The sequence below is a fragment of the Balaenoptera acutorostrata genome, chromosome 4 (assembly GCF_949987535.1).
Source record: "Balaenoptera acutorostrata chromosome 4, mBalAcu1.1, whole genome shotgun sequence".
NCBI lineage: Eukaryota > Metazoa > Chordata > Mammalia > Artiodactyla > Balaenopteridae > Balaenoptera > Balaenoptera acutorostrata.
This window is the reverse complement of record NC_080067.1, coordinates 9,293,419-9,305,694: the sequence shown is the minus strand read 5'-3', so window position 1 is coordinate 9,305,694 and position 12,276 is coordinate 9,293,419. Positions and strand designations below refer to the sequence as shown.

Here is a 12,276-nt window from a genome sequence, read left to right as displayed (position 1 = left end):
GAAATGATTAAATATTGAAATCCAGAACCCAGAGAGATAAATGGTAACCAAGGAGGCTAATACAAACAAAGTGTATATAAACAGGAAGGCAAATACATAATGACAAGGACAAATACCTTGAAAATGGAAACAGCTCTCCACTGCAGAATTAGAATGTGGAGAAAACTCAGTCCCACCGCAAGGTCCTCATGGAAGTCTCCAGATTCAATCAAATGTAAATACTTCATTGGCACGAGATAAACTTATTTGTTAACATCTTCTGACAGCACTCTTATGGGTTGTGTTTGGCCCATACTCCTACTTATGGATAGAAACAAATTGGAAAATCAATTTTTTATGCCCTGAAAAGTGCCGCTATTACAGTACTCTGGTTTCCAATGACGCTATATATTCTTATGTTCTGTCTTATGCATAATATGAGGGTCTATAATTTTGAGAAAGAAGAAGTCATCCCTTTTATGAGTTAGTGGTTGAGTCCTACATGATAGCAGGGTTTCTCTTCTCTACTTGCAAGAGTTACCTGTGACATCACTTGGACACAGTTATAGCTCATCATGGGTTATTCACAGCAGCACTGGGTAGAGGAAGAAGCTAGGACATGGCCCCAGATCTGCACAACCAGGCAAGATAGCTGAGATACCTGGCCCAGTGGTAATGACGAACCCTGGAGAGTCAGATGGGTCATTAAAAACTAGTGTCCTTGTCTTCAAAGAGCTTATAGCCTCTGATGGAAGACCAAGAAATGAACAAACCCAAGATAAAGCCACGTGCTGAATACCAACATAGGGATGTATGCATCAGGTTCTGCGGGAGCATGAAGAAGTGATATAGTAAATGTTTCTGTGAAGCAAGATCAAAACTCAAAATGGATGCAATGTTTGGGTTGAGTTTTGATGAATGACTGAGAATTTCCCAAAAAGACAAGGTTGCAAGGGAAGGAGGACAAATTCCAGGAATAAAGAATAGTGAAATATTCTTTATGAATATGAAATGGTGAAATCCCACTCCTGGGCATATATCTAGAGAAAACTCTAATTTGAAAAGATATATTCACCCCAAGAAATCCATAATTCAAAAAGAGTCATGTACCACAATGTTCATTGCAGCTCTATTTACAATAGCCAGGACATGGAAGCAACCTAAGTGTCCATTGACAGATGAATGGTTAAAGATGTGGCACATATGTACAATGGAATATTACTCAGCCATAGAAAGACATGGAACTGAGTTATTTGTAATGAGGTGGATGGACCTAGAGTCTCTCATACAGAGTGAAGTAAGTCAAAGAAAGAGAAAAACAAATACCATATGCTAACACATATATATGGTATCCAAAAAAAAGAGATTCTGAAGAACCTAAGGACAGGGCAGGAATAAAGACGCAGACGTAGAGAATGGACTTGAGGACACAGGGAGGGGGAAGGGTAAGCTTGGACGAAGTGAGAGAGTGGCATGGACATATATACACTACCAAATGTAAAATAGATAGCTAGTGGGAAGCAGCCACATAGCACAGGGAGATCAGCTCGGTGCTTTGTGACCACCTAAAAGGGTGGGATAGGGAGGGTGGGAGGGAGACACAAGAGAGAGGGGATATGGGGATATATGTATACATATAGCTGATTCACTTTGTTATACAGCAGAAACTAACACAACATTGTAAAGCAATTATATTCCAATAAAGATGTTAAAAAAAAAAAGAATGAAGAATGATAAAATGTGTAAATATGTGGATAAGTCTAGATGAATAATGATTGATTAAAATAATAAAAACTATGTCAATGGCCATTAAAAATGTATGTAGTAATACATATAAACTGTAACATAAAGATGGGAGATAGGTAAATGGAGTTAAAATGTTCTAAGTTCCTTCCATTGTTTGGGAAGTTGTAAGTTATATTAGACTTTAGTAAGTCAATGATGCATATGGAAAAAAATAGGAAATATAATAATAAAACTTATATAGAAGGAAATAATCACAACAATAATAAATTATTCTAATGAAGGCAAGAAAAGAGAAAAAATGGGACATAGCACAAGTGGAACAAACAGAAAATAAGTAACAAGATGGTAGATTTAATGCCACATATGTCAGTAATTATATTTAAATTAATAGGACTAAATATTTCTATTAAAAATCAAAGATAATATTGGATATTATAGTCTGAATAAAACAACAGAACTTAGCTATAGGCTGTTTTGTGTAGATTATGTAAAGATTAACATAAAGGAATGGAAAAAGATAGCTTTACATGCACTAACCAAAGCAGGCTAGTATCATTTTAATAATATAAAACAAAGTAAATGTTAAGGTAGGAAGAAATACTAATGATAAGGAGAGACAAAAAGTGCCATTCTACCCAAAAGTATAACAATTCTAAATTTGTATGGATCTAATAATATAGCCGCAAGATATGTGAAACAAAAATCGAAAGAACTAAAAGCAGAAAAAGTTGTAAACACAATCATGGAGAGAACTTTAACATACTTCTCTTTCTCTTAGTAATTGATAGAACAAGCAGCAAGATGATGAATAAAAACAAGAGATAGCAAGAATGTAGAGAAATTGTAACCTTTATACACAGCTAATAGGAATGTGAATTGTGAAAACACTTTAAAAAACAGTCCAAAGTTCCTCAAAAGTTTACACATAGAATACCATATGTCCCAGAAATTTTATTCCTAAGTATATAATCATGAGAAATAAAATTATAACCCACAGAAAAACTTGCATATGATTGTTCATAGAAGCATTATTCATAATGGTCTCAAATTGGAAACAACTCAAATGTCCATCAAAAGATGAATTGGTACATAAAATGTGGTATATCACACAATGAGGTGTTATTTGGCCATAAAAAAGGAATCGAGTTGTTGAGTTGTAGTATACACTACAGCATGGATGAATCAAAGAAAATTATGTTAAGTGAAAGAGGCCAGACCCAAAAGACTGCATATTGTATGATTCAATTTATATGAAATGTCTGGAATAGGCAAATTTTTGTCTCTATAGGAGACAAAAAATAAATTAGTTGTTGCCTATGGATGGGCGGATTGGGGAAAAATAAACTTTTTTTTTCTGCAGAGATAAAAATGTTCTAAAATTAATTATGGTAATGGTTATACAATCGTAAATATACTAAAAACCATTGAATTGCACCTTTAAGGGGCTCCATTGTATATTATGTGAATTTTATCTCAATAAAGCCCTTCTTTTTGTAAAAAAAAAAAAAAAAAAAGAGAAAAAGAAAAAACAAATACTGTATGCTAACACATATATATGGAATCTAAAAAAAAAAAAGTTCTGAAGAACCTAGGGGCAGGACAGGAATAAAGACAGACATAGAGAATGGACTTGAGGACACGGGGAGGGGGAAGGGACAAAGTGAGAGAGTGGCATGGACATATATACACTACCAATTGTAAAATAGATAGCTAGTGGGAAGCAGCCGCATAGCACAGGAAGATCACCTAGGTGCTTTGTGTCCACCTAGAGGGGTAGGATAGGGAGGGTGGGAGGGAGACACAAGAGGGAGGAGATATGGGGATATATGTACACATATAGCTGACTCACTTTGTTATACAGAAGAAAGTAACACACCATTGTAAAGCAATTTTACTCCAATAAAGATGTTTAAAAAAAAAGATATATGCACCCCAGTGTTCATAGCAGCATATAGCAGCATAGCCAAGACATGCAACTGTCCATTGACAGATGAATGGATAAAAAAGATGTGATATATATATATATATATACATATATATATATATATATATATATACACACACACACACACTCACAATGAAATATTACTGAGCCATGAAAAGAATGAAATAATGTCATTTGCAGCAACATGGATGGACTTAGAGATGATCATACTAAGTTAAGTAAGTCAGACAGAGAAAGACAAATACCATATGATATCACTTATTTGTGGAATCTAAAATACGACACAAACAAACTTATTTACAAAACAGAAACAGACTCACAGACATAGAAAACAAACTTATGGTTACCAAAGGGGAAAGGGGGTGGGGGAGGGATAAATTAGGAGTTTGGGATTAACAGATACACACTACTATATATAAAATAGATAAATAACAAGGACCTACTGTATAGCATAGGGAACTATACTCAAAAAAGAGAGACCCAAGGATAGAATGCTGGGTCATTTTGCCCAACCATTTGGGCAGAAGGAAAAAGAGAATAGTAGGTAGTTGGAAAAATAAAGACCAAGGAGACAGGAGGAGGACAGAAGAGAGTGGAATCATGGAAAGAAGGTGGAAATAAATTTATAAAGGAAGGCATCAATGTTTCCATGTGTAGTGGAAAGTGGTAGGGGAAGACCAAAGTGTGTTCTCACAATTGGAAGGCCACAGTCATCTTGGGTGGGGTGTTTTAGTGGGGTCGCTAGGGGTGAAAATTGGGGAGATTAAGGAACAAAAAGGAAATGGAAAAAGCTAGTGCAAACTAGTTTCCCATGACAATGGAAGAAGTTTGGCAGTAATGGAAAGAAAAACAAAGAGTAGTGGTTGGAGGTCAATGCGATGTTGAGAAGAGATGGGAGATACGTGACCGTGTTTTTATGGTGAGATGACAGAACAAGTAGGGACAGAGATTCATGGAAGGAGAAGAAAGGGAAGGGAATCTTGGGCACACAGGGAGGGAGCTGCTCTGGAGGAAAGATGTCTTTTATTCTAAGATGGGAGGGAAGAGTAAGTTTGATATAAACATGGATTCATCTAGTAGACTGTTGGTCCATGGTGAAAAGGTATGACATGATGGCAGGGAATCCAAATGGCTGCTAACACTTGTGGTTAATGTGGGAAATCTATCTGTTTTGGGGGGGGGGGAAATCTCTAGCGTAGAGGCTTTTGAAATACTGGTTAAAAACATGGGTTTTAGGGGATGACAGGCCAGTAAGTAGTGATTCTGACACTCACTATCTGAGTGACCTTAAGTTGTTTAAATCCTATTCTAGGCTTCAAGCCCTTCATTTGTAAATTGGGGACTATAATAGTACCTATGTTGAACCATTTTGTGAAGATTAAACGAAATCATACAGGTGAAGTTTCTGGCACCTCATAGGTATTCATACATAATTGGGCTTAAAAAAAAAAGTGAGAACCAAGGTAGACATTCAGATATATGTATGCACCAGGCCAACTTGGAAACAGCAAAAAGAATCATTGGAACTTAGCTGTAATCCAGGAAACTGGCTGGGATTGACAGAAAAACACTTCTGAGAGGCACTTGGAAGCCCATCGGTACGGCTGGCCCTGTGGAAAATGGATCTGCATTGGTACCCAAATCTAAGCCCAACTGAGAGGTCACCACAGCCTCCGAGACATGTCCTGCTTGTTTAGATATTCCTAACTTACTTCCAGGTAAAGATGGCAATGTAAGCACAGGAACCTTCCAAATTCCTATTAAAGCATCAAAGGGAACACAAGAATTGGGAACTCCTGCATCATTGCTGGGAGCTAGAGAAGAACACTTTTCACGTGTAGAAATGTCAAGTACGTTTTTTGCCAATTGAACCTTATCTATGAAAGACACTAGGACTCACTCATTGAGAAAGTGGTACAGGCTTGAGAGGAAAAACGTGAAGGAGATCTTGAAGGCATTTTAATAATATCCTGAAATATAGGGTCCATGGTGGGAGGGCGTGACAGGCTTGGGACTAGCAGGGAACTTCTCCCTTGCAGGTCCTAAGAACCTGAGGGCAGCCACTGCTTGGGACCAGGCCCTTGTGGTTGCACCTTATGGCCAGTAGTTGGGCTATGCAATGGAGGATTCTCCACAAAGTCAAAAGTTTCTTTTTCAGCCTACTTTGTGGTAGCAAAAAGAACTAGGTCAGGTCATTCCAGATCTGGCTTCTGGCACAATGGCTTAGCCATGCACAGAGGAAGTTTGACCTCGGCTCACATAATGTTAGAATAAATCTCCCATCAGGATGTTTAATCACTGAATGGGTAAAATGTCATATAGCATAAGATCTAAAAGAGGATTAGAACAAAAACCAAGTAAACTTTGATGGGATCTAAGAAAAATCTATTCAGTGTTTTGCAGAGAAATAATAGGCCAGATAAAATAGTCATCATTCAAGGATGAATAAACAGGTAAAATAGAACCTCATTATGAGGCATATGAAAAATTTTGTAACTTTAAGAAATGAAAATATAGGACTCAGGAGGCAGAGGAAGAGTGTACTTTTGAAAAAGATTTCCTACATGAAATGGGAATAAATTTTAAACAGCATATGCTTTGTAATCTAAGTAACATCCAAGGACCCCAAGAAGCAGGAGATGAAAAATGAGAGAAGAAAATATATTGAGGTGAGAAGGAAGCTGGTTAAGAACCTAGAATACAGAGTAAGATGAAAGAAGGAAAAATGTTATAAAACTGAATATGAAATATCAAAATGGAAAATGCATTAGAAGCAATAAAGTGCTTAATGGGCAATGTTTATAGTGAAATCAGTAATATAGAGGACAGATTTGAAGCACTCTTCCAGAATTAAAAGAAAATGAAATTGAGATAAAAAAATATTATGAAAAGAGATGATAGAGTCAGAGTGCAGAGAGTGGAAATCCAACAAGAAGAAAACTAGTGCTGCCAAAGGAGACACCTGAACAAACAGAAAAACAGCAATGTTATTTATATATATATATATATATATATATATATATATATATATATATATATATATATATATATATTTAAAGTTAAAGAAAATAACTTCCTGAACTTAAGTAAGTAAATATTCAGATCAAGTGAGCTTGATGAATACTAGACAAAATTAATATAAAGAGACCAGTTTCTATGGAAGTTTGAAATTTTAATTTTTCATAAAAAGAATTCTGGAAGGCAGGAAAAAACAAAAGAAAATAATCAGGACCAGAAGTTAATAAAGCAACATCTTCAGAGGCCCAATTTACTAAGATCTAAGAATGCTAAATCTGGACACATTATTATTCACATTTGAAGTCAATAAAAAAGCATTCTCTGATACCAAGTGTCGAAAACTAAATTAATGAAGTCGTCTTCATGAAAGAAAAATCAAAGTTTTCCAGACAATTTTCATAAAATGAGTCCAGTTTTAAAAACATCCTGTACAAGGAAGATGTACAGGACTTAAAAGGACTGGCAATAAATACTGAAATATTTTAATGTGGGATCAAGTCTAAATTGTTGCAAATACACTGTAGCTACAACAGAGATTGGAAACTTCACCTTTAATCCTTGAAAGAGAAAATATAGCATGTAAATAATAATACTTAGCAAATAAGAAGTTGGGTCTAAATCCCTAGGTAGTGGAGGAGACCTCGAGGAAGGAATGGCCAGCTATTGTCTTTATTGTGCAAAGGAGGGAAAGTGGTAGACACTGATTCTTTCCCCTTGATGAGGACAGAGAAATACAGTTGCTTATTTTTTAGAGGTAAATTTGAGCAAAAGTAAAAGTAGGATGTATACTTGTACATCAGAAAAGGGAAAAGAGAAAAGAAAACTTGTATGATAGAGTCAAAGATAAAGATCAAAAGAAAGAGCAAAGAAACTGAAACAAAATGTAAATCAATTTGAGTAAGCACAAACATATAATTTTTGACAAATATGATAACTTTATCATATTAAATGGCAAAAATCAGGTCATAATCTGCAACAGTTGTCTATCAAAGATACCTAAGAAAGATAAACACTAGAAAATTGAAAGTATAAGATTGTATTAAGATATAAAAGAACTACTTTCCCCAACTAACAGTTGGAATTACAATCATATAAGATGAAGTAGATTTTCAAGGAAAAAAATTTAAATGTCTCATAGATAATCTTTTTTTTTTCAGGGTTGATAGGAAGATCCCAAATTAAAATGTATCAGTATTCAACTTCCATGTGCCAAATAACAGAGTATATAATAAGCATAAAGCAAAAACTGTTAGAATTTGAAAGAGAAATTGACTGCAATGGATGCATAGTAAGAAAAGGAAGCACTTTTCTGTTGTTAAGAGTTAAAATAGGCAATAGACAAAGAAATGGAGTATCTGATAATATCATCAATTGGGTCAATTTGAAAATACACATGGAAATGTAATAACCTCAAATATAAGATATATTCCCTTTTTAAATATTTGGAAACACTTAAAATTTTATATATATTTGATCACAAAGAAAACCTCAGAATTTTCTAAAAGGCAGATCTATACAGACCATATTCTTTGATCAAAATGCAACAAAATTAATAGCTGAACAAGAATAATTTTTTAAAAATTTCCCAAGCTTTTGATGTAAAGAAACAAAGCAATATTCTTCTGGGTCAAATAGGAGATTCAAAGTGTAATTACAAAATACTTAGAAAATTATAATTATAAGCACACTACATATTCAAACCTGTGGTATTTAGTCAAAGCTATAATCAGGCAAAAAACATACTTTTACTATTTTTAAATAATAAAAGAAACAAATGAATTAAGCCATTAACTTGAGAAGCTAAGAGCAAAACAAAGCATGACTAAGGGGAAAAAAAAGAAAAAATGATTACAGATGAAAGCAGAAATTAAAATTTGTAAACAAAAAGGAATAGAATAGAGAAATAAATCTGAGTGGTTCTTTAGAAAAAAGCAGACAATAAATACAACAAAAAGAATAAAATATACAAACCTCTATTCTAATCAAAGAAAAATAAGAGATGAGGAAAAAATTAGGGATAAGAAAGGAAGTGTCATCTTAGACATGAAAACATCTGAAAATCTTGATTTAAAGAATTATTCTCATGCTTATCAAACATGAATTTTAACTGCTGAAGAAGCAGGAAACATTCTTAAGAAGAAACTGAAAAACAGAAGGAAATATTTACCTATTCAGAGGATTTAAAGCAAAATTATTTCAAAATTTAAAGAACAAATAATTTTCTGACTTATTAACTCTTCAAGGACATTAAAATATGTGGGAAAAAATCCCAGTTCAAGACCTGGCAAAATTCTGACACCGAAAATTTATAAAACTAACACAAAAGAGAAAATGACAAAGTAACCTCACAAATATTGAGATTTAGATGCCAAAATCTAAAATGCAATATTACATTTACCCAGCTGTTTGTGAAATAATGAAACAAACCCTAACAGGTTTTCTTTCAAGAATGCAAAGATAATTCAATATTATGAATTAATTAATATAATTTTCAAATCCATATGTCATGGAAGAAAAATAAAGCGATTATTCCAAAATATGTCAAAAACTGTTTTGCAAAAAATGCAACATCCATTTTTAGTAAAAGCACCTGATAACTAGGACCAGAATAGGAATGAAATCTTCTTTCTCAAGTTGGTGCAGATTATTTATCTCAATGTGTGATTATCTAACAATAAAACTCTAGGAACATTGACTTTAAAAGAAGAAAAAAATACAAGGATGTTCTTTATTATAAATACTACTCGAGATTGTGCTGCAGTTTCTAACCCATGAAAGAAGATCAGGCACAGAGGGAAAAGGATTAGTGATTGACGAGGAAGAGGAAAATAGTACTATTTACTCATATCATGATGGTCTACCCTGAAGTCTCAAAACCAGGAAAAATATCAGTTAAAAATGAAAAGCCTGGTAGTCTGGGATCCTGCTCTGCCCAACTGACGGATGATGGGGTCTCTGGGCACCCAGCATGGCCTGGAGTGGCTGCTGGGCCTCTACTTCCTCTCCCACATCCCCATCACCCTGCTCGTGGACCTGCAGGCGGGGCTGCCTCGTGATCTCTACCCTGTGGAGCTGAGAAACCTGAGGCAGTGGTATACTGAGGAGTTCAAAGACCCCCTGCTACACAACCCCCCCGGTGTGGTTTAAGTCCTTCCTGTTTTGCGAGCTTGTGTTTCAGCTGCCTTTCTTTCTCATCCCAACATATGTCTTCTTCAACGTGTCCCCATGACAGATGCTTTTAAAAAGAAGGTGACCATACCAGTGTTCATGGAGGCTGCAGGTGGATCTGCACCCCTGCAATCATCTACCCGGTTCACACCATGACAACTCTGATTCCAATCCTCTCCACGTTTCTACTCCAGGATTTCTCCAAGGCCAGTTGTTCCGGAGGACAAGGACCTAAGACTTTCCATGAACGACTATTCCATATATCTGTCTACATCACCTACTTTCTCATCCCTCTTATACTTCTGCTTTTCATGTTGCGGAACCCCTACTACAAGTCTGAGGAGAAAAGAAAGAAAAAATGAGGAAAAATAACCCCGGGTCCAGGGGAGAGGTGACCACGGGGGATTTTCCTGTTGGACCCAGTACCCGGAAAATACTCAAAAAAAAAAAAAAATACCATGTTTTCAGTAGTATTTGATACACACCAGCAGCAGCACACATGACTAAGATACTGGCAGGAAGCACATCAAACCCTCACTTTCCAAGGGTACTGGCGCAAACAGACCGATCACCTGAGGATGAGCAGAGGGGTGGGGGCTAGGTTATAGGGAAGTGGTGCCAAAGGCCTCACTGTGTGCCCAAGTGCCATTGCAGGATTACTAAAGGCAGGACCGACCAGAAACTAGATAAACTTCCAAGCAACGTGGCCTACTTGGCATGTTCATGAGTCATTTGACCCACAGTATACATGTGACTAACCCTCTGACTCATGATTCTCTACAGCATATCACTGGGATGTCTCAGGCCATTTTTAAGTTTGAAGTTATGCCTCTGTAATATTCATTAAAAATTGTTTTCTTGCCCCAACCCTTAGGTGGGGGTGAGATATTCTGTAAGAGGTTTAAACTTAGTTTTCCTTAAGGTTCACCCTTGGCATGACTGTCAGTCAGAAATGGGTCAGATTGGAAGGTGTATTGTTTCTATCTTAAACAGGTCGTCCCAGGAGAAGAGATTTTTTAATGTCTCCTTGTTTATCCTCTTTCCAAGCCTTAGTCTTCTATTACTTTTTACAGACCACCTAACATAAGTTCCTTTACTCTGAGGTCTGGTGTCTCAAACCTGAGCTGGAGGTGTGCCTCTTACTGCATAACTTCATGCTACCTAATAGTTTAATAATTTCTTCCTGTCTTGTTGTCAGTCAAAGGTAGTGGGTGTGGGGAGCTGGACATGACAGGTCCAGTGTGTGCATATAGGGTCTCTTCACATTAGTACTTGGTATTCTGCTACCTTTCTCTAAATTCATTCTCAAGGCCAACTCAAAAAAAAAAAAAGGCTTGTGAACACACAAGGAAAATGGTAGATGCTGGTCCTGGTTAGTTCCCCATTTCTGCCTGTTTTGCTTACAAAACCTAATGGTCTGATTGTTGGGAGTATCGTCTGACTCCTGTGTCTGGTCAAAATAAATGTAGCTGCTGACCAAAAAAAAAAAAAAAAAAAAAAATGAAAAGCCTTATTAAACAATTTCTGTCTAAGCAACCAATCATAAACCAAATATACAAAAATCAATTGGTTTTATATACACAAGCAATAAATAATTAGAAGAGTTGATTTAAACATCTCACTCATAATGAAATGAATACATTATCTAGGAATATATTTAATAAGGAATGTTGAAGACCCACAGGAAGAAAACTGCAAAATTTATTATAGATTTAAAAGAAGACTTGAATAAATGGAGAGAAGCACTATACTTTGCTCCAGTTTGTTTACTGAGAACTTGTAAAACTGTCAGTTTTGAATGGGGTCCAGGGCAACATAATCTGGTCCCACTCAGGAATGTAGATGCAAAAATCCTAAGCAAAGCAATATCAAATCAAGTCCTGCAGCATACTGAAAGAATAACACACCTAGAGTAAATAGGGTTTATCCTAAGAATGCAAAGGTTGCTCAACTTCAGGGCAGAAAACTTTCCGGTCTTGTTCTTGTTTATATTCCTGGGATTTATCATAGTTCTTGGCACATAAATAATAGGTGCTCAATAAATATGTGTTGGCTGAATGAACCTTATGTCATCTTTTGTTTTGTTACATTAATGGATTCAAGGAGAAAATCTACATAATGTCTTAACAGTTGTCTGAAAAAAGCATTTGATAAAATTCAAGATCCACTTTTCATCAAATGCTGAGTTAGAAACAGAGTGAGCTTTTTTATCTTGCTAAAGTTTTCTACTAGAAACATACAGCAAGTGTCATACTTGATAATAAAACGTTTAGGAGCAAGAAAAGTGTGCTTACTATCACCTCAACTTGTCAAAACTTTATTGGAAGTCGTAGTTAATGAATTAATCAGAAAAATAAGAATGATGAATTGGGGGGGAGAACAAAGAGACAAAATATTTATTATTTGTAGATGATATAATT

General features: G+C 35.6%; 1 pseudogene; it reads left to right on the top strand.

Annotated features, from left to right (window-relative positions):
• The first annotated feature begins 9,634 nt into the window (after positions 1-9,634).
• Positions 9,635-10,218, top strand: LOC103010994 (sigma intracellular receptor 2-like; annotated as a pseudogene).
• The last annotated feature ends 2,058 nt before the right edge of the window (positions 10,219-12,276 follow it).